This window comes from Phacochoerus africanus, chromosome 5 (assembly GCF_016906955.1).
Source record: "Phacochoerus africanus isolate WHEZ1 chromosome 5, ROS_Pafr_v1, whole genome shotgun sequence".
NCBI lineage: Eukaryota > Metazoa > Chordata > Mammalia > Artiodactyla > Suidae > Phacochoerus > Phacochoerus africanus.
The window spans coordinates 84,083,103-84,089,102 of record NC_062548.1 but is presented as its reverse complement, the minus strand read 5'-3'; the positions used below and the strand labels follow the sequence as shown (position 1 = coordinate 84,089,102).

Genomic DNA, 6,000 nt, shown 5'->3' with positions numbered 1-6,000 from the left:
GTGCCAAGTAGGCATCATTTGAATACCTAAGAGGTGGCAGCAGGTACTGGAGGGTCAGAGAGCAATGGTCAAGTTCCATTTTGGCCCCAGGAACCCCTACCTTCATCGTCCATGGTGGAACCCCAGGGTTTTGCTGGGGCACATTGGCACAAGCACTTGGTTGGTCGCAGTTCGGTCTAGAACCAGTCACAAACACTCTGGCCAGAAGAGGCCACTGGAGTTCTCACCAGGCCATGTGCTTAGTTTCCCAACGTCAAAGGTACCTCAAGAAGGATTTAGGTTAGACTGGAGTTGGAAAATAGTTCTTTTGAGCTTCGAGCTGCCCTTTTTCCCACCGAGGGTCTAATTCTTAGGGTCCCTTTCCCCTAGTTTAATCCTTTGCTTCTCAGGTATGGGCATGGAGAGACCCTGGAACCAGGAGCAACATCAGCTTGGGCGGGTCCCAGGCGCCCCTGGCAGACAGGGAGAAGCTGCGCCTTCCCTAAACTTGGGTCTCTGGGCTGCGGGCCAGACTGGGCGGTAACATGAGGGGCGGTGCCCGGCCCGATTGGCGCATCGGTCAGGGGCGGGGCCGCGAGGACGGGGAGGGCCGGGAGTCCGGAGGCGGTGGAGACGCCACGAGCCGTGAGTGAGGCGCGGCGGAGGTGTCTGCAACAAGTGCCGGAACCGAGCCCGGGCCGAGCCGAGTCAGTCACCCCGTCGCCGACACCACCAGTACGCCCTTCGCGGGCGCAACGCATGGAGCGAGAGCGGCGGCGGTCGCCGGGCTGAGCCGCGCGGAGCGGCCGGGACGTGGATGCAGCCGCGATCTCCCGCCCCCGCCCCGCTGAGCAGGAGCAGCTCCCGGACAAGGTAGGGCCGGGCGGGTCTACACTCCCGCAGCCTCCCTCCCACCTCCCAGGCTGGTTTCGCTCCCTCCTAGCTCTCTAGTTCCCGGCTCCCCCTTCACCGCCCCCCCACCCCCCAGTACAACCCAGTTTCTCGCCTGTTCCGGCTTCGTACCGACGCCCCAGCGGAGGAAACCGTCTCTAGGTGGCTTCTGCCGCATTTAGGTGTCCCCGTCCTCTCCCTCGGCCCCCCGCCACCTTCTTTGCCCTGAAGGAAGAGGATAACGAAACCCACGGTACCATGCCTTCTGAGCCTCTTGCTCCATTCCACACCCGCCCCGGGACCTAGGAATATCCCTCCCTCCCCACTGCACCCCAACTTCCGGGGGAGCCCGCGCGGGGGTGATGCAGGCGTTGGGAAGGGGGGTCTGAGGCTGGGCCTCCTCATTTGGGTTGTCCTGGCGTTTCGGGGAGGGGGCGGTGGTAGGTTTCGCACTTGCAACCCCGCACCCCACCCTCACACTGCGCTGCCTCTGGTGCCGCATGGGGAGATCAGGTGTTTTGTGAGCCAAAGAGCTGCCGGCAGTCTCTCCCCACCCCCATCCGCCTGCCACTGCCACCTCTGGGTCCCTAAAGGCTGGTTTCTGTGAAACTTAGGGAGAGAACCTTTTGCTGTGACCTCTACAAAAATATTCCACGGCGCCCGCGTTGAATGATTAACCAGGCTGCTTGACCGAAACCTGGGGAGGGGGAAGGGTGGGTGCTTTGGGGAGCTCGTCGAGCCGGCCTCTGCAAAACACCTGGCGTGCAGGGTGGTCTTGGATCGGTGCGGACTCTTGCTGGCTTGCCGTGGGACGGCAGGCCGACCCTTCTGGAGGCAATGAAACCCAGTTACCTTAATTTCCAGGCCACAGTATTTTCCATTCAGGAAAGCCCCAGAACCCACTGTCTCCTATGAGAAGGGGAGAAGCAGCCTAGATAATCCCTACAAGTGTCAGAGCCTGAAACCTGGGTTGGCGAGGACACTCTCTCCTTAAGTAAAGGTGGTATGCTTGTCTTTTCATCCCTGTTCCCCATGGCCTCCTGAACCTTCCTAATTTAGTAGTATGGTAATTTGGAACAATTATTCCATATTCTCCTACCGCTCCCTTATTGGAGCCTTGCTGTAGATTTCAGATTGCAAAGCCAGTTGGTGAATATGGGCTTCTGCTTGTTATAACAAATCTTTCCGGTGTAATTTTTGCCTCGGGAGTTAATGGGATGGTTTAAAGAGGTGGCTGACAGGGCCAGGACTGGGATGGTTAAAGAGGTGGCTGACAGGGCCAGGACTGGGATGGTTAAAGAGGTGGCTGACAGGGCCAGGAGGAGACCCAGCTGAACCCAGCTCCGCTCGGGCTCTCCTCTTGAGCCCTCTCCTGGCCTCCGCCATGTGGATCTGACAGCTTACCTCCCGGGAGGATAGGTCTAGTGGTCACTTCTTCCCCGCTGTCCTAGTTCCCTCTTCTGCTTCTTTTGAATGAAGGTTATTCAGCCTGGTGGAATTTGGGCGTGTTAAGAGTCTGGGTACCCATAAACTGGATTAGATTTTAGGACCATGGACTGGCCGAAGCCGTATACTTGAGAACCTGTACTTAGAACTATACTTGAGAACCTTTCTCTGCTGCCAAGCCTTTGCAAATGTCTTTATCTTATCTCCTGTTTGGAAGTACTTTCTCTCTTTGGAATACTCTCTTCCCTTGGGAAGCTGCCTGTAGCAGGGGCTCATGCCCTTCATTTAATTTTTGTGCAGATGGCATGTGTGTGATGAACATGAACTTTCTGTAAGAGTTCCCACTTCCCACCTTCACTGTTCAGGTCTTGCTTCTGCAGCATACTGCTCCGTGGCCTTGGACAAATTGTTTAGCATCCCTGCCTCTTTTTCCGTGTCTAGTTTTGGGGATGGTAGTGTCTGTTCCACAAGATTGTTTTTGAGGACAAATAGGAGACTTTTTGCCAAACTCCTAGTTTTGCATCGTGGGAGTTAAGAATCACTTAATAAGTGGTGGTCATTGTGTAATCAATATAGACGGTCCTCCAGGCACCAACTTCCTCTTACCAAAAACTGTAACCATGTTGATTGGTCTGACTGAGACTAAAATCAGCCAAATTTGGCAGCTGGTGGATAGCTTTTAAAATCCAGGGAATGAGGTAATCTTTTGAGAAAAATAAACATAATATGCTGGTAAAATTATGAATTGATTTTTTCCCCCCAGGTTTTTCATGGCAAGCTTAGTATATATATAGGTGGCTTGTAGTTGTAAAGATTTCCTTGTTTTTTAAAGAAAACCACAATTTAGATTTCTCTAATTCTAAGATACTAAAGTTCTACTAAAAATAGGAAAGTGGAACTGATTATTTGTGGTTGATTTTTCACAGTACTGTTTGTAAAAAAGTGTGGCTTTTTTTTTTTTTAAGTTACATTAGGAAATGAATGAGAATCTTAAGAAAGTTAATCATTTTGCTTTACCTGATGCATTGTTGGTATAAAGCTAAGATATTTTGGATAGAAACGTCACCTTTCTCAGCTGACGCAAGGATAAGAGAAAAGGTAAATCCTGGCGTTACCGTTGTGGCACAGTGGAAACAAATCTGACTAGGAACCTTGAGGTTTTGGATTCGATCCCTGGCCTTGTTCAGTGGGTTAAGGATCTGGCATTGCTGTGAGGTGTGGTGTAGGTTGAAGACGCGGCTCGAATCTGGCTTTGCTGTGGCTGTAGGCCACAGCAGGTATAGCTCCGATTGGACCCCTAGGCTGGGACCTACATATGCCTCGGGTGCGCCCTTAAAAAAGAAAAAGAGGTAAGTTCTTTGTTTCTCAAACTTTGAAACAAGAGGAAAACTTTTCTTCCCTTCTAAATTCTTTGGCTGGTCTAATAATTAAATTGACATAAGACAGATGAGCAGATTAACATAAGGAGAAAAACATATTTAATTTCATGTGTTCAGGGTCCCTTAAAAATATGTGACTCCAAAGAAGTGACCAAAGCAGGCGACTTTCATACCTTTTAGACAAGGAAACAAACGTGGGAAGAATTGAGGAGACAGAGGGGTTTGGAGTTAGGGTAACTAACTGGTGAAGAAGTGACAAGGTTGATTTGCACAGCCCTGTCTCTGTCGCTGAGGATGCCTTCTACCCTTCCGGTGCAGGGAGGATACCTTCAGTGGGAGATTTATTTTTTGCTTTCAGGGGGACAAGGGAGGGTCAGCGTGTCCTTGCACTGGCTGTTTTCTCAAGTAACTTTAATTCAAAATAATCAGTATGTTCAAAGTGACATGTTTTGGGATGGCCTGTCCTGCTCCCCTCACACCTTATAAGTTTTAGTTTTGACAAGGCAGGGTTTTTGTATTTTTGTTTTTTTTTTTTTTTTTTTTAGGGCCACACCTGTGGCATATGGAGGTTCTCAGGCTAGGGGTCTAATCGGAGCTACAGCTACCGGCATACACCACAGCCACGCCAGATCGAGCCACGTCTGTAACCTACACCACAGCTCATGGCAATGCTGAATCCTTAACCCACTGAGCAAGGCCAGGGATTGAACCTGCAACCTCATGGTTCCTAGTCAGACTCGTTAACCACTGAGCCACGACAGGAACTCCTTGTTTTCATTTTTAACTGTAATTTAAAAATGCTGAACCAGGGCTGTGAATGTTCTTAAAGCACATTCTGTTCTTGACGTACTGGGTCAGAGCTTTTTAATTCATTCTAACTTAATAGCAGCAATATTTGACTCTACTTAGGTTTTTGTTTTTTCTTTTTTGGCCACCCAGGGCCAGGGATCAGATCCAAGCTGCAGTTGTGATCAGCACCTCATCCTTTAACCTGATGTTCCCAGTTGGGGATCACACCTGTGTCCTGGTGCTGCAGAGATGCCACCTATCCCATTGCGCCACAAGGGGAACTCCCCCCCCCCTTTTTGGACAGTTTTATTGGGCAGTTTTGTTAAAGACTTTAAAATGGAATAAATGCCAATGGTTACTTTTATAAACATGGAAATTCTTGCATCTGGGTTACTGTTTGGTTATGTAATTTATGCAGCATGTACAATAGTGGTGCATAAGTTACATATACTGAAAAATTCTCATAAAACCCTTTTGGATTTATCTGCAAATACCCAGGAGAAGTTAAAATCATTTGGATCAGTTGCCTGGCATTTTTGGTGTGTACAGAATGTTAAAACATGAATTAAACTGGGCTCTGACAGTTTGGAAGTTGGGTTTCCTGGATTACATAATCACAAGTGCCCAGTAAAGACCATATACCCCACAGGTGTGGATCCAGCTGTCCCTCCCCACTTCTCTCAAGGTGGGATAACTTGTAACTAGGTGCTTGCCAAATTTGTCTTCAAATTGTAGGATGGATAAATTCATCTCTCCAGAGAGGCAATTACCTTTGAATAAGAGGTAAATGTGTGTGGGGGTAAGGCTTTGAGCGAATTGATGTAATGATTTCATCATCACCAACTGATGATGAGGCCTTGCTAGTCTGAACAAAGCTTTGGTGGGAAGAACTTGCTACTCAATTGGTATTTTGTTATTAGGGCATATGCGCCTCAATTATTTTACTGCTGGAAAAAAAATTGTTTATTTGTTACAACTCTGCATTGAGAGTTGTGGCTCCTACTATGAGTTTTTTGCACTTTGCGCATCAGCTCTGTCTTCTTGCCTTGTCTTAATTTTTGTAGCAAGATTCAAACTTTTTTCGAGGGGCAGCGCTGTTGATAAAATCATAACGTCTTGAAATATTTTGTGTAGTTTTACGTAGTTATTTCTATAGATAAGTCTTTAAGAATTTTTTTTATAGGTTTTCTGTGCATCTGTGAACATTCCCTTAGAGCAAGTTTTAAAATTGTTTTTATTCTAATGTGGCTACAGAGGGGAAATTCCCAAGTAGCAAGGAAATTGATACTTTCTACTTTTCATTCTGTGGCATTTAAAAATAGGTTTATTGTTCCGAAGGCTTCACTCTGATGTGATTAAGATGTACTGTGTTTACCAGAATGTTTTAAAAAACTGATTATCCAAGGGAATCAATTCTAGAGTGTGGCCGGTCTCTGTCAAGTGGTTGTATGGTGGTTTAGTGGTTAAAGAGAATGAACTTGGAGTCAATCAGAGGAGGATTTTTTTTTTTTTTAAC

At 47.7% G+C, this 6,000-nt stretch overlaps 1 protein-coding gene across 1 annotated transcript in view; it reads left to right on the top strand.

Moving 5' to 3' along the window:
- Window positions 1–591: 591 nt before the first annotated feature.
- The window catches only part of B3GNT2 (UDP-GlcNAc:betaGal beta-1,3-N-acetylglucosaminyltransferase 2), a 32,615-nt gene continuing 27,206 nt past the window's right edge, over window positions 592–6,000 (top strand). Inside the window, exon 1 of the mRNA XM_047781983.1 lies at window positions 592–852. The gene's annotated coding sequence lies outside the window, so the exon portion shown is untranslated. The remainder of the gene's footprint in view (window positions 853–6,000) is intronic.